Source organism: Monodelphis domestica, chromosome 2 (assembly GCF_027887165.1).
Source record: "Monodelphis domestica isolate mMonDom1 chromosome 2, mMonDom1.pri, whole genome shotgun sequence".
Classification (NCBI taxonomy): domain Eukaryota; kingdom Metazoa; phylum Chordata; class Mammalia; order Didelphimorphia; family Didelphidae; genus Monodelphis; species Monodelphis domestica.
Genome location: NC_077228.1, coordinates 271,787,542 through 271,802,875, shown reverse-complemented (window position 1 = coordinate 271,802,875; position 15,334 = coordinate 271,787,542). Strand labels below are relative to the sequence as shown.

The 15,334-nt window shown below is 42.9% G+C and overlaps 1 protein-coding gene across 4 annotated transcripts in view; it reads right to left on the bottom strand.

Moving 5' to 3' along the window:
* The window catches only part of PACSIN1 (protein kinase C and casein kinase substrate in neurons 1), a 118,667-nt gene that overhangs the window by 29,901 nt on the left and 73,432 nt on the right, over positions 1-15,334 (bottom strand). The window contains exon 1 of one of the 4 annotated variants that reach the window (XM_056818059.1): positions 14,278-14,607. The exons of 2 other annotated variants lie outside the window; for them this stretch is intronic. The gene's annotated coding sequence lies outside the window, so the exon portion shown is untranslated. Of the gene's footprint in view, positions 1-7,529; positions 8,241-14,277; positions 14,608-15,334 lie in introns of those variants that run through there. One more of the 4 variants, XM_056818060.1, reaches the window with a different exon arrangement.

Below are 15,334 nucleotides of genomic sequence, written 5' to 3'. Positions count from 1 at the left end.
CTGTATCACACCCATCATGTTCCCCAAGGTTCTGTCTCTGCCTTCTTCTCTTTTCCCTCTGTACTATCTGTATTATAGAAAGAAAAGCAAGAATAGCCCTTACTTTCAAGAGTTTATATTCTAATGGGAATGGGGGAAACAACATATAAATAACTAGGTTCATATGGGATACATACAGAATAGATAGAAGGCGATTTGTAAGAGAACAGTATTAAGAGCTGCGGGAGGGGGGGAATATGTGGAAGGAGGGAAGGAGATCTCATCAACTCCCATAGGTTCAGTGATCATCTTAATGCCATTGATCCTCAGATCTCTACACCCAACCCTAGTCTCTTTCTTGAGCTCTAGGACTTCATTATCAACTCAACTACCTTTTGGGCATTTCAAGCTCATGTGCAAACATGTCCCAAACTGGACTCATTATCTTCATTCTCTTTCCTTTAAACACGTCCCTTTCCTGACTTCCTTATTACTGTCAAAGATGCCACCAACGTTGGGGTTTTTTTTTAACCCTTACCTTCTGCCTTAGAATCTCTACTAAGTATTGGTTCCAAGGCAGAAGAGCAGTAAGGGCTAGGCAGTGGGGGTTAAGTGACTTGCCCAGGGTCACACAGCTGGGAAGTGCCTGAGACCAGATTTGAACTCATCAGAACCTCCCATCTCTAGGCCTGGCTCTCAATCTACTAAGTCACCCAGCTGCCCTGATATTGTGTTTTTTACAAATTAAAGGTGTGTGCCACCATCCTTCCAGGAATCCAAGCTCCTAATGTTAGAATCATCCTCAAGTCCTCATTCTCACAACATACATTTAAAATCCATTTGCCAAATACTCTTATCCTTTCTACCTTTACACCATCTCGCATATAGGTCCCCATTTCTCTTCTCACACAGCCATAAGAATAGGTCAGGACACTGTCACCTGGACTATTATAATAGCCCTCTAACTGTTCTCCTTGTCTCAGGTCTCTCCCTACTCCAATCCATCCTCTGTGGAGTTGCCCAGGTGGCTTCCCTAAAATAGACGCCATCACTCCATTGCCCCATGAGCTGCAGGAGTCCCTTATTATCTGGAGGATTAAATATAAACTTCCCTGTTTGGCATTTATAGGGCAACTAAGTGGTACAGTGGATAGAGAACTGGGCCTTAAATCAGAAAGACCCATCTTCCTGAATTCAAATTCAGTCTCAGATACTTACTAGCTGTGTTCCCCTGGACAAGTCACTTCACCCTCTTTGCCTCAGTTTCCTCATCTGTGTAAAGTGAGCTGGAGAAGAAAATGGCAAACCACTATCTTTGCCAAGAAAACCCCAAAGGGGGTCACAAAGAGTTAGACATGACTGAAACTACTGAGCAACAATGTTTGGCATTTAAAACTCTTCATAATCTGATTCCTTTTTTTCTTCTAATTTCATACTTTTCTTACCAACATGTATATTAAGATCCAACCATGTTGTCCTCTTTGCAGCTCTTCAGACCCAAACTCCCATCTTCCAACTCTGTACCTTTGAACTGGATGTTCCCTTTTGCTGGATTTTTTTTGACTCCTGTCTCAACTTCCCTGAATTCCTTCAAGATTTCACAAACCCATCTTCTGCATGAGGCCTCTAATATTATCTCCTTTCAGAATGTCTTCTGTCTATTCTATATATATCCTGTATGGACTTAGTTATTTATATGTTGTCCCTCCTTACCCCAAATAGAATATAAATTCCTTGAGGGCAAAGGCTATTTTTTTTTTCTTAAACCTTTCCCTTCCATCTTAAAATCAATGCCAGTATTGGTTCCAAGGCAGAAGAGTGGGAAGGGATAGGCAATGGGGGTTAAGTGACTTGCCCAGGGTCACACAGAGAGGGAGTGTCTGGGGCCACATTTGAACCCAGGACTTCCCATCTCCAGGCTTGGCTCTCATCCACTGAGCCACCCAGCTGCCCCTAACTGTTCAATCCCTCTTTTATTTATTTGTTTGTTTAACCCCTACCTTCTGTCTTAATATCAATTCTAAGACAGAAGAGTAACAAAGGTTAGGCAATCAGTGTTAAGTGACTTGCTCAGAATTACACAGCTAAGAAATGTCTGGGGCCAGATTTGAACCCAGGAACATACCTGGAACATAATTGTGGTTGTTGTTCAGTCATTTCAGTGCTGCCAACTCTTCATGACCCCATCTGGGGTTTTCTTGGCAAAGATACTGGCATAATTTGCCATTTCTTTCTCCAACTCATTTTACAGATGAGGAAACTGAGGCAAACAAGGTGAAGTGACATCCTCAGGATCACACAGCTGGCAAATATCTGAGCCTAGATTTGAACTCAGGAAGATATATCTTCTTGACTTTGGGACTGGTACTCTATCTACTGTGCCACACATGCATATAAACACACACACATTTATATTAGTTTTAAAAAAAATTAAATTTAAAAAATTCCAACCCTAACAAACCTATTTTTAAAAAAGAGCATTCCTATATAGATCCATTATCCACTTCCCCACCTACCTGCCTCATAATATGGCACATAATAGAGAGGATACATGCTTGTTGATTGACTGACTGACCAACTGGAACTGTTTAAGCAGATGCTGGATGACCATTGGCCAGGGACGATATAGCAGGGTGCTCTGTCATCAGGGATGGAAATGCAGATTAGACAATTCTCTAAGATTCCTTTTATTAGTGATAATAATAATTCACATTTTTTCAACATAGTTACTTCAGAACAGCCTCTCACGAGGTATGTAATAAAAATATTCTTTTAGCCTCTTTTGTGATTGTATTCATTCAGGGAACTCCCATTATGGAAATTCTCCACCCAACACAGATAAGCTGCTTCTCAGTGGCTCGTCTTCTCCTACCCCTCACATAGCTACTTCCTTGGTCCAGATCTTTATCACCTCTGGCCTAGATTACTCTTACATCTTCCTTTAAAACCAAAACCAAAACCAAAACCAAAACCCATCTGACTTATAGCTAAAATCTCCTATATTTGTTATTTCTCTCATCAGAATATGTTCTCCTTGACAGCAGCTACTGTTTTGGTTTTGTATTGTGTTTCCAGCATTTAGTTAAATGCTTTACACATGGGGGTAGCTGGATGGCTCAGTGGATAGAGAGCCAGGCCTAGAGACGGGAGGTCCTGGGTTCAAAGGTGACCTCAGATGGAAGGGAAGGGTTTAAAAAAAAAGTTTTACACATAGAAAGCACTTAATAAATGATTTATTCATTCATTTAAAAACAAAAAAACCCTACTTTCCATCTTAGAATCAGTCCTGTGTATTGGTTCCAAGGCAGAAGAGTGGTTAGGGCTAGGCAATGGAGGTCAAGTGACTTGCCCAGGGTCACACAGCTGGGAAGTGTCTGAAGCCAAATTTGAACCAAGGACCTCCTCCTCCATTCTTCTGCTGAAATTACTTTCCTTAAGGGCAGTTTGGATGGAGACATTCTCCCACTCATCAGATTCCAGCGGTTCCCTATTTGCCTTTAAGATAACATCTAAGCTCTACTGTTTAGATTTTAAAGCCCTTTAAGACCTAGCCCCAGCCTACCGTCCTAGCCCAAGTGTATGTACTTTACTTCCCTCCCTCCCAAACTGGCCTTCTATTCCTCAAACATAACACTCCATCTCTTATTCCTGAGTCCTTTCCCTGGCCAAAACCCATACGGTGAAAGAACAACTGCCTCACTCATAGCTGATGAAACCTTTCTTTTCCACCAACACAAAGTTCAGCTACCAGATTCTTCATGAAGTCTTTTCTGATTCCTCCAATCGTGAGAGCTGCTTCTCCCAAATTACCTTATGTTTATTTACATTTTATTTTCTCGGTTTGATTTTGGACACAGGACATTTGGACATGTTGTATATAGGGCAGCTAAGTTGAATAGGGCATAGAGTACCAGGTCTGGAGTCAGTAAGACTCATCTTCACGAGTTCAAATCTGTGGGACCCTGGACAAGTCATTTAATTCTGTTTGCCTCAGTTTCCTTCTCTGTCAAATGAACTGGAGAAGGAAATGGCAAACTGCTCCAGTGTCTTTGCCAAGAAAACTCCAGATGGGATCAGGAAGAGTTGGACATGACTGAAATGACTGAACAACAACAAAATATTTTAAGAATGAGAGGCAGCATGGTACAATGGATAGAATATTGGAATTAGGAAAGATGTGAGTTCAAATCTAACTTTAGACATTTACTATCTGTGTGAACCTGGGCAAGTCATTTAACTTCATTTGGCTCAGTTTCCTCATCTATAAAGTGAGCTGAAGGAGGAAATGGCAAACCACTCTAGTATCTTTGACAAGGAACCCCAACATGGGGTCATGATGGATTGGGCACAATTGAAAACAATGACATATATGTATGAATGTAGGTAACAATACGCATATGTATATTTTGTCCATATATTTACATGATACGTCTACTATTATATACAAACATTTGTTGTCTCCTCTAATTAGAAAATTTTATTTAGTCAATTTAGAATATTTTTCCTTGGTTACAAGAATCATATTTTTTCCCTCCCTCCCCTACACTCACCCTTACCACTGGATATTACATGTGTCCTTGATCAGAACCTATTTCCATGTTGTTGATATTTGCACTAGGATGTTCATTTAGAGTCAGCTTCCCCAGTCATATCCCCTGACCCATGTAATCAAGCAGTTGCTTTTCTTCAGAGTTTCTACTCCCACAGTTTTTCCTCTGAATGTGGATAGTGTTCTTTCTCATAGATCCCTCTGGTTTGTTCAGGATCACTGCATTGCCACTAATGGAGAAGTTCATTACATTCGATTGTACCACAGTGTATCAGCCTCTGTGTACAATGTTCTCCTGGTTCTGCTCCTCTCACTCTGCATCAATTCCTGGAAGTTGTTCCAGTTCACATGGAATTCCTCCAGTTCTGCTATTCCTTTTAGCACAATTGTATTCCATCACCAACAGATACCACAAATTGTTCAGCCATTCCCCAATTGAAGGGCATCCCCTCATTTTCCATTTTTTTTGCCACCACAAAGTGTCTCCTCTAATTAGGAAGTAAATTCTTTATGAGTAGGGATTATTTCATTGTGCTTGTATCTCCTATGCCTGGCAAAGTGTCTGGCACATTATAAATGCTTAATAATTTCCATCTTAGAGTCAATATTAAGTGTGGATTCCAAGGCAGAAGAGTGGTACGAGATAGGCAATTGGGGTTAAGTGACTTTCCTGGGGTCACACAGCTAAGAAGTGTTTGAGGCCACATTGGAACCCAGGATCTCCCATCTTTAGGTCTGGCTCTCAATCCACTGAACCACCCAGATACCCATGAATAAATTTTTAACTGATTGATTGCTGTGCATATCCTTTGACCCAGAAATACCACTAGTAAGCCTGTATCTCAAAGAGATCAAAGCTAGAGGAAAAGGACCTCCTTATACCAAAATATTCATAGCAGCTCTTTTTGGGGTAGCAAAAAACTGGAAACTGAGAGGATGCCCATCAACTGGGGAATGGCTGAATAAGTTGTGGTATATGATTGCGATGGAATACTATTATGCTATAAGAAATGACTGATAGGATGATGAGGAAAAAAAAACCTGGAAAGACTTCTATGATGCAAAGTGAAGTGAGCAGAACCAGAAGACTGTAGTACACAGTAATAGCAATAAAATATGATGATCAGCTGTGAATGATCCAGGATACCTCCCAGGGGCTCGTGATGAAAAAGACTATTCACTACCACAAAAGGAACTGACAGAGTACTGAATGCAGATGCTTCATTTTAATTCCTCCCTGAATTTTTCTCTAGTGTAAGAGACATGGGTCTGCTTTCACAACATGACAAACACGAAAATATTGCACGATAGCACATATATATATAAACTTATATTACCTGCTGTCTAGGCAAAGGGGAGGAAGGGAGGGAGGGAAGGAGAAAGAATATGAATTGTAAAACATCAGAAAACAATTACTAAAAATTTCATCTACATGTAAAAAAATAAAACATGTTAAAATTTTTTAAAGAAAGCAGGTAGCAATAACTTTATTAAAAAAACTTATAGGGACAGCCAAACAGCTCAAGAGCCAGGGCCAGAGACAAAAGGTCCTAGGCTCAAATATGGCCTCAGATATTTCCTAACTGTGTGACCCTAGGCAAGTCACTTAACCTCCATTGCCTTCTGTCTTAGAACCAATACATAGTATTGATTCTAAGATGGAAGGTAAGGATAAAAAAAGAAAAAACTTACTATATATAACAGGAAAAAAAATTTGATTGACTGACTAAAAGTTACCTGAGACTTGGAGAAATTTTTGTCCCAAATCACCTAATTAGTATGTGTCAGAGGTAGGATTGGAACTTGACTCCATAGCTGAATCTTCTATCTGTTATATTCTTGCTGCCTTTCACCATGATTATTAGCCCCATTTTATAGATGAGGAAACTGAAATTCAAAGGAATAAACTAACCTGCCCAAGAATCACACAACTAGGAAAGTGTTGGTTGGGGTTGGATGTGAACCTGAACCACTTTCCATCATGCTTCCTTTTTTCCAACACTAAAATATTTTAATCAATAGTTCTTAACCCAGGTCCATGAACATATTTCAAGACACCTATGAACTAGAATGGGAAATTTTTAGCATTTTCTTCAATTATCTAAAAACCCTTATTCTAAGAAGGGTCCATAGGCTTCTCCAGCCTGCCCAAATGGTCCACAACACAAGAAAACTCAAGAACTCCTCCTCTAATTCTAAAGAATTCAAAGAGCACTAGCTCAAGTCAGAGGACCTGAGTTCAAATCCTGTCTCGGGTACTTAATTATCCAAATGTCCTTAGAAAAGTCACTTCAATCTACTTCAGCTATAAAATTAAGAAGTTGTGCTAGAAGACCTTTACAATCCTTTCCAACTCTAGATCTGGGACCTGGGATCCCATTATAATGATTAACTGGAGTTAGATATTTTTCCTCCTCTACTTAGACTGGGCTTCTTTTATAGAAGGCATTTTAATATACTTTTGTTGGTCTGGGTGAAGCCTGACTCAGAGACAATGGTTTATCTGTCAATTTCCTTCTTCCTCAGGCTGTCATCTCAGACTTCTATTTATTAATTTAATCTTTCATTCTAGCTGGGGTTGCTCTGGGCTCTTCCCAAAGGTCTCCAGGCTCCTTTGAAACTCAACTGCTGATCTCAGACTTCTTGTTACCTTGTTGCTAGATCTTGATTCCAAGAAATACCTTGTATACACATACACTCCCACACTCTCCACACCCAAACCCTTTCTCCTCCTCTGGCCCAAGGGATGCCCCTTCTTCCCATCACAGCATTCCTTGGCCATGCTCCTCCAGGAATTCTACCTCTCCAAGAACTGATGATCCTAACCAAGAATTGATCCCTCCTTGACAGGGCCCTGAATATCATTTCAGAACTGGAGAGCTTCCAGCAGGGGTGAGTCAAAAAAGAGGCAACATTAGGGAAATGGAGAATGGCTCTGATTATCAGGGGCTGTTCCAAATGGAAAGAAATTAAGGTTATAATAGTTTTGTTTGCTTCTTACCTGTTTGGTGAGACCCAGGTTGAAACTCCAGTGTTAGCTGGTTGCCTGCTGGCCTTCCCTACCCAGCTCTCCTCCCTCCCACTCCTAAACACTGAACTCTGATCTTTAGCTCTTAGGACACTCCCAGACACGCCTATCTCTAGTCCTGGTGTCCTTATTGAATATTTTCAAGGCACCTCTCCAGATTTGCTCTCCCAAGCCCCCAGGAAACTAACCACCCTTCTCCCTTATACCTTAATTCTGGCTCCCTCTCACCCTCCTCTTTTTTTTTTAAACCCTTTCTTTCTATCTTAAAATCAATATTATGTATTGGCTCCAAGGCAGAAGAGCAGTAAGGGCAAGGCAATGAGTCACACACCTAGGAAGTGTCTGAGGTCTGATTTGAACCTAGGACCTCCCATCTCTAGGCTCTCAAGTTTACTAAACCACCTCCATCCCCTTATTAACACCTCCCTCTGCCTCGTTTCTTTTCACTGGGAAATATTTCTGTAGATAGAAAATAACCAAAATTAGCCTAACTTCTAGTTTTGCTATGTGACTTGGGTAAGTAACTTCATTTCTCTTTTTAGTCCTTTTTTAAAAACATCTTTATTTTCTATCTTAGTAACAACTCTAAGATAGAAGGGCAATTGGGGTTAAGTGACTTGCCCAGGATCACACAGCTAGGAAGTGTCTGAGGTCAGATTTGAATCCAAATTCACAGTGAGGAAGTGTCTGAGGGTAGATTTGAACCCAGGTCCTTCAGACTCCAGGCCTAGCACTATCCATGGTGCTACCTAGTTGCCCTAGGCATTTCATTGTGTTTTGCATTTTTTGGCAAAGGAGCAAAGTGAGGATCTAGAGAAGTACACTAAAGCAATCTCCTTCGAAGGATTCAGCATGAGTAGATGGTAAACATATAAAGGGGGAAAGGGTGAGGTGGTATTTAAAGTAAAATAGTAAATCAGTAAGTCACTTCTCTAAAAAAAACAAAACAAAACCCTAACAAGTTTGGATTTGAATAAGTAGATTTTTATTGGCTAGAGCCATTTTTCTTAGAAAAGTAAAATATTTATTAAAAAGAAAAAAACTATGGAAAAAACCCTACCTGATTGCCCTAGTCATTTCATTTCTTCAGGCCTCAGATTCCTTTGTAAAATTTAGAGATAGTACGCTCAGTCCTGTCTGCCTCATTTCTGACTACCAGCTAGGTGGCTCAGTGGGTAAAGTGCAGGGTTTAGAGGGAGGAAGACCTGAATTCAAATTCAGCCTCAGGCACCTACTAGCTGTGGATCTTGGGCAAGGCACTTCACCTTGTTGGCTTCAGTTTCCTCATCTGTCTAATGAGCTGGAGAAGGAAATGGCAAACCGCTCCAGCACCTTTGCCAGGAAAATCTCAAATGGGGTCACAAAGAGTTAGGCATGTCAGAAAAATGACTGAAAAACAACTATCTGACTACCTCACTGGGCTGTTTAGGGAATAAAATGAAATAATTTATTTGACAGAGCTTTGAAAAGGTCCACTGAGTTCTCATTCTGGCTCCACTACTATTCCCTGTGTAACCTTGGACAAATCACTTTCCCAGAGACTCATGAGACTAACTTGATTCTCTCAGGCCCTAGTCAGCCCATTTTCCTCAATATGGGAGCTCACAGAACCACATAATGTTAACACTTGGAAGGCCCTTAAGAAGTCACCTAATGGATCAACAAACATTAATTAAATGCTTGGGTCCAGGCAAAAATAAAACTGACCCTCTCCTCAAAGGACTTTTGTTCTATTCAGAATATCCCAACCTCCTCATTTTACAGATAAGGAAATTGAGATCCTAAGAAGCTAACAGGCTTGCCTAATGTCATACAATTGGATGTTCAGCCCTTTCAGTCAGGTCCAACTCTGTGACACCATTTAGAGGTTTTTTGGCAAAGATACTGGAGTGGTTTGCCATTTCCTTCTCCAGCTCATTTGATATCTGAGGAAACTGAGGCAAAGAGGTGAAATAATTTGCCCAGGGTCAGATAGCTCATAAGCATCTGAGGCCGAATTTTAACTCGGGTCTTCCTGACTCCAAATTGGGTGAACTATCCATTGAGCTTGCACAATTAAGAGGAAGACTATTCCCAACCTAATGATTTTACAAGTGGAAAAGAAAAGACTGATTCAGTGAAAGTAATAATAGGAAAGAATTGAATAAAAAGAGGGAAAGAGAAAAGGAGGAATACAGAGAAAGTGATAATCAGGGAATGATTGAACAAATATGGTAGAAGAATGTAATGGAATATTATGGTGTCATAAGAAATGATGAAAAGGGGGCAGCTGGGTAGCTCAGTGGATTGAGAGTCAGGCCTAGAGACAGGAGGTCCTGGGTTCAAATTCTACCCCAGACACTTCCCAGCTGTGTGACCCTGGGCAAGTCACTTAACCCCCATTGCCTAGCCCTTACCACTCTTCTGCCTTGGAACCAATACCCAGTATTGACTCCAAGATGGAAGGCAAGGGTTTTATTTTAAAAAAAGAAAAGAAAAAAAATGATGAAAAAGCCAGTTTCAGAAAAACCTAGGAAAACTTTCATGAACTGATACAAGGTACAGTGAGCAGAACCAGGAGAACAATGTACACAAATACAACAACATTATAAAGACAAGTAACTTTAAAAGATTTAAGAACTCTGATCAATGTAGTGGTCAGTCGTGATTACAGAGGACTGATAATAAGGAATACTGGTAATGAAGAATACTAACAACTTCCTTACAGACTCAATGAATCCAGAGTATAGAATGAGAAACACATTTTTAGACACAGATGATGTGGGATTTGTTTTGCTTAACTATGCAAATTTTTATAAGGGTTTGTTGTTGTTTATAATAGAGAAAGGAAGGATAAAAAATGCCTGTTAACATAAAATACAAGTAAAAACTGTAAAAGAGAAGGAGACAGTGTTACTAATACAGAGGTAGAAGACAGGAATAGCGACAAGAGACAGTTGTGGAAAAAAGTAAGTAAAAATGACTGAGAATAAGCAGAAATTGGGAGAAAGAGAAGAAATTCAGAGGGAGAGAGAAAAGCCAGAAATACAGAGAGAGAAAAAGATGAGAAAGAGAGAAATGGACAGATAGAGAAGAATGTGTAGAACAGGAAGAGAAATGGAAGCATGAGGAATAGGGAAACAGAGGCCAGAAAGAAAGAAGAGTTGAGGAGAGAGGAAAGGAAGAAGGCATGGCAAAGAAGAGCCAAGATTGTTGGAAGGCAGACAATCTGAGAAGTCCAGAGTCTTGGAATAGGTCTATGGAAAGTCCAAAGAGAGGTCACTATCCCAGCCTCAGTTACTCTTACCAAGAGTTGTTCACTTAGTCCAAGAAGTCCCCTCTCTCCTCCATGGGGAGCAGCTACAGCTTTCTGGATTGCCAAAAGGTATTCTCTTGACCAAAGATTCTATCTTCACTCCTCTTCCAGAGAGTGTTTAAAGAAGGTCCAGATAGGGCAGCTAGGTAACTCAGTGGATAGACAGCCAGGCATGGAGATGGGGTGTTCTGGGTTCAAATGTAACCTAAAATACTTCCTACCTGTGTGACCCTGGATAAGTCACTAAATCCTCATTGCCTAGCCTTTACTGCTCCTCTGCCTTGGGACTAACACATAGTATTGATGCTAAGATGTAAGATAAGTATTTAAAAAAAAAAAAGGCCCCAGAGAGACTAGGCTGATGTAGGTTCCAACCATCAGGTTTCTATCCACTCTGCTCCCCCATAGTACCTATGATATCACGTAGCAAGGTAATGCTGGTGTTGGAGTCAGGAAGACCTGAGTTCTTGTCTTGCCTCAGACATTTACTAGCTGTTTGACTCTGGGTAAATTACCTCATTTCCCTCAACCTCAGGTTCCTCGGAGATAACAGATTATTGTTAGGGCCAAATGAGATAATATATGGCAAGTGCTTTGTCAACCTCCAAGCATAATGTAAATATATATTCATAATAGAGATTAATTATGAATAAAAGTAAATCACAATCATTATTATTCTCAAGAAAGAGGACTCTCCATCCCCTCTCTCTCTGCTAGGCCTTTGCTTTGGATACTGTGTGGCCATGGCTAGAACAAGGGGCATTGCCTCTGTGGCTGTCTGGGGTCCTTTTGAAGTGGAAGAATATGACTTAAAGAGGAAGGATGCAAAGGAAAGAACAAAGCAACAACTTTGCTTTCTAGCTTTCATGGGAAAGAGTGAGCTCCCAACCCTAGCCTGGACCCTGGGGAGAATGTGAAAAGGGACATAGGAAGGCTGTGAAGCCCACGGGAGCAGTGGAGGTGAGGGAAGAAATGATTGTGCAATTTTCAAAAGGTAGAGAGTTCAGGAGAGACATTCCTCTCTTCCATTCCTATTCCCAGAACCACCCTAAAAGAGTAACTACAATTCATGTCTCTATAACCTCTAAAGTTTACTCACAACAACCCTATAGTATAAAGGATATGAATATTTTATTTAAGTATTATATAATATACATTATATTCTATATACATAGTATAAGCATTATTATTCCCATTTAACAGAGGAAGAAACCAAGGCTCATAGAGATAAAATGACTTACTTTCACATAGCTAGAGCACAAAGTCTAGTCTCCTCCTTCCAAGCCCACGTTCCATGACACCACATCTCTTGCCCATCTCTAGCCCTCTCCACCTGAAGCTGTCCTGAATAACTCACATCAGCTTCATTACACACACACTCTTCTGCCCTGAAGAAGCCTCTAGTCCAAAAGAGATCAAGAATAAGGAATTCTAGAAATTCAGAGCTGAAAGGGACATTAGAGACCTCAGTTCACAGAAGGGAAACTGAGACCCAGGGAGAGGGAGTGACTTGCTCATAATCATTGAGTCAATGAGAGAAGGACCCAGGTGTCATGGCTCCCAGGAATGTGCTCTTCATCGCAGGAAAGGTAAGCATTTGTGCTCTGCTTATCTCCCTAAATAAGAGCCCAGAAACTGATGGATAACATCTACATTAATGTCAGCAGTACCCACCCAGGGGTCAAATAGGGCAGAAGAAACAGATTAAGAAGAGGGGTAGGACATCCTTTGGCATTTACATACACATTTGTATGTGTACATGGGTATACACATGCTTACATACCCCAGCATGCCTTGGGATGGTGATTCCCTACTACCACTGGGCTGAATTGGGGAGACAACCAGTTCACTCACGAAGGGCTCAGAAATCAACTTGGGTTATTCCTGCCAGTCTAATCCAGGAAAAACATTCAGCAGACTTCCCTACCCACATCCTCTCTTCTCTGAGTTAGACAGACATAGGGTACCTCTCTACCTTCCCCAGGCCTGTACCCTAAAAGCCTCTGCTTCTCCAGGATCCCCCAGCACTCCCCATCAGGTCCCAGCCCTTCTCAGTGCAAAGGAATGAGTCTGACTGTCCCTCTGGAGTGCCTCACCCCCTCCAATGGCTTGGCTGCCTCCCTCCCTCCCTCCCTCTGCAATGCACATCCCTCTCTCCACTCCCCCCCCCCCAACAATCATCTTTCAGAGCAATGCAGCAAGCAGGAAGGAGTCCTAGTGCATGAGCTTAGGTCGTGTGACTGGAGGAATTCACAGAGATTGTGGCACCTTGACTCTGCCCCCCCCCCCAGGGGTCAATTTTGCTTGTTTCAGAGATGCCCACCTAGCCAGCCCTGGATCATAAGATGGAGCTGTCAGGCAAGGAGGCAGGGCTACAGGAGGGGGTGGAGAAGGCAGCTTTGGGGGGAGGAGGAGGGGTGCCATGGGACAGGAAAGGGCTCAGAGGGAAAGGATCTCAGAGTTGGAAAAGACTTCAGTTATCTTTTAATTCAATCCAGTTGGAACAGAAAAGAAATGCCCTCTGATTTCAGTGCCTTTGCTCAGAGGGTGGTGAGGCATTAGGGGGAGGGGAGGAGATGGTTCACACGGGGTGGGGGACCTGTGCTAGGTGCTGAACTGGGGGAGCAGAGGAAAAATGAGGAGATCTCTGGCTATGAACGGCTCCCCAGACACGGGGAAGAGGGAGAAGGGATTAGAGGAGGGTCTGGGGACCAGAGAGAGGATGAGACCTAAATTAGAAAACTCTTCAAGTCCTAATTGTAACCAAGTGCCCTTGGCTTCTTCCCTGTCCTCTCCTCACCTATGGCGTGTACCTTCTGGCTTCAGACTAGGAAGGGTAGCCAGGGTGAGACAGGGTGAGAACACACACACACACACACACACACACACACACACACACACACACATATTCCAGCCTTCCAGAGCCCCAGAAATCAGCTGCATTTCAGCACTGACACAGGCAGGGAAGAACGGGGGACATGATATACTGAGGAGGGGAAGGGGGGAATGGAAATGAAGTGCCAAGCATTGGTTTCCTCCTCTGTAAAACCAAGGGGTTGGGCCTGGGGTTCCTTCAAGTCCCCCGCCACTCTAGGAGGCAGGGATTTCCTGGGATAGGGTTAGAGTGAAGCAGTAGGAATGCTGGTCCCTGGATTTGGCCAGGGGGTGCCAGCCTTCTCCCCTTCCTGACTGAGCTAGCTAATAAGGACTGTACTGCATTGTAGCCCTCTTGAGCACACTTGGGTACCCCCTTTTCTTGGGGAGTAGAAGGTGGATAGAGGAAGGACTAGAAAAGCCATTGGGGTTCTCTCGGCATGTTCCCTTACAGAATCTGCCCTTCTCCCTTCCAACCCCTGCAGCTTCATTATGCCTGAGGATCCTGTAGCCCTTCTCCTATGTCTGCCCTCTGCCCAGCTGGGTGCCTACCTGGGCCTAGCCAGGGCGCAGAAGCTGGCCTCCTTTCCGGAGCCCGGCAGAGACCAGAGACCGACTGACTGGTTGAGTTGGTTCTCGTCCTCCTCCTGCCCTTCCTCTGGCAAGGAGAGGGGAAAGGAGCCTGGCGTCCGGGCAGGCAGCCCCAGCTGCTCTCCAATTGCCTCCACTCTGCTTGAGATGAGACAGTCGTGCCAGGGCTACAGGCAGCCAGCTTCTCTCCTTTGCTCTCTCCCTCCCTTTGCCCTCCTCCTCTTCCTCCTCCTCCTCCTTCTGTGCCCGCCTCCCTCTCTGCCTCGCCCTCCTTCTCCAGCCACCCACCTCCTTCTGCCGGTTTCCATGGCAACTGGGCAATGCTCCGCACATCTAGCTTCCCTCCAGCGTAGACAGCACACGCGCACACACACACACACATACACACACACACCTTCTACACACCATCTGTATGGGAACACACCTGTTCCCCACACGTCACAGATGGCTAAGTGCCCCACCACAGGTTTGCCACTCCCTGACACGTAGGCACACGTGTATAGACCCCACAAAAATGCATACACAGGTATGTGAAGACACACATGTTCAGCCATGGCTCCTATATCTCTCCTCCAAACTCTCCCTATCCTTCTACACCTGGGTTCAGCACACAAGAGACCAGATCCCAAGTCACCTACCAGACATGTCCATGCACACATACACATTTATCCCACAGCATGCTCATGTGTACACACACTCGTGCACATCTGGATATACTGATATGCATCATTCTCTCTCTCCCTCCCTCTTTCTCTTGCCTTCTCTCTTCTCTCTTCATTCTCCTTCTCTGGCATATATTAGGTGTTTATCCCCCCTCCCTCCTTCGCTCCCTCTCTCCCTCCTTCTCTGGCACATAAGTGCTATATAAATTCTTCTTCCTCTCTCTCTCTCTCCTCCCTCCCCTCAACATGCACAGTCACCATTAAGAATCCAGATGTTTCAAAGCACATTAAGATTTCTGGGACACCATTGATAGCACTAAAATGTATGCATTCCCAATATTTGACAATGACATATA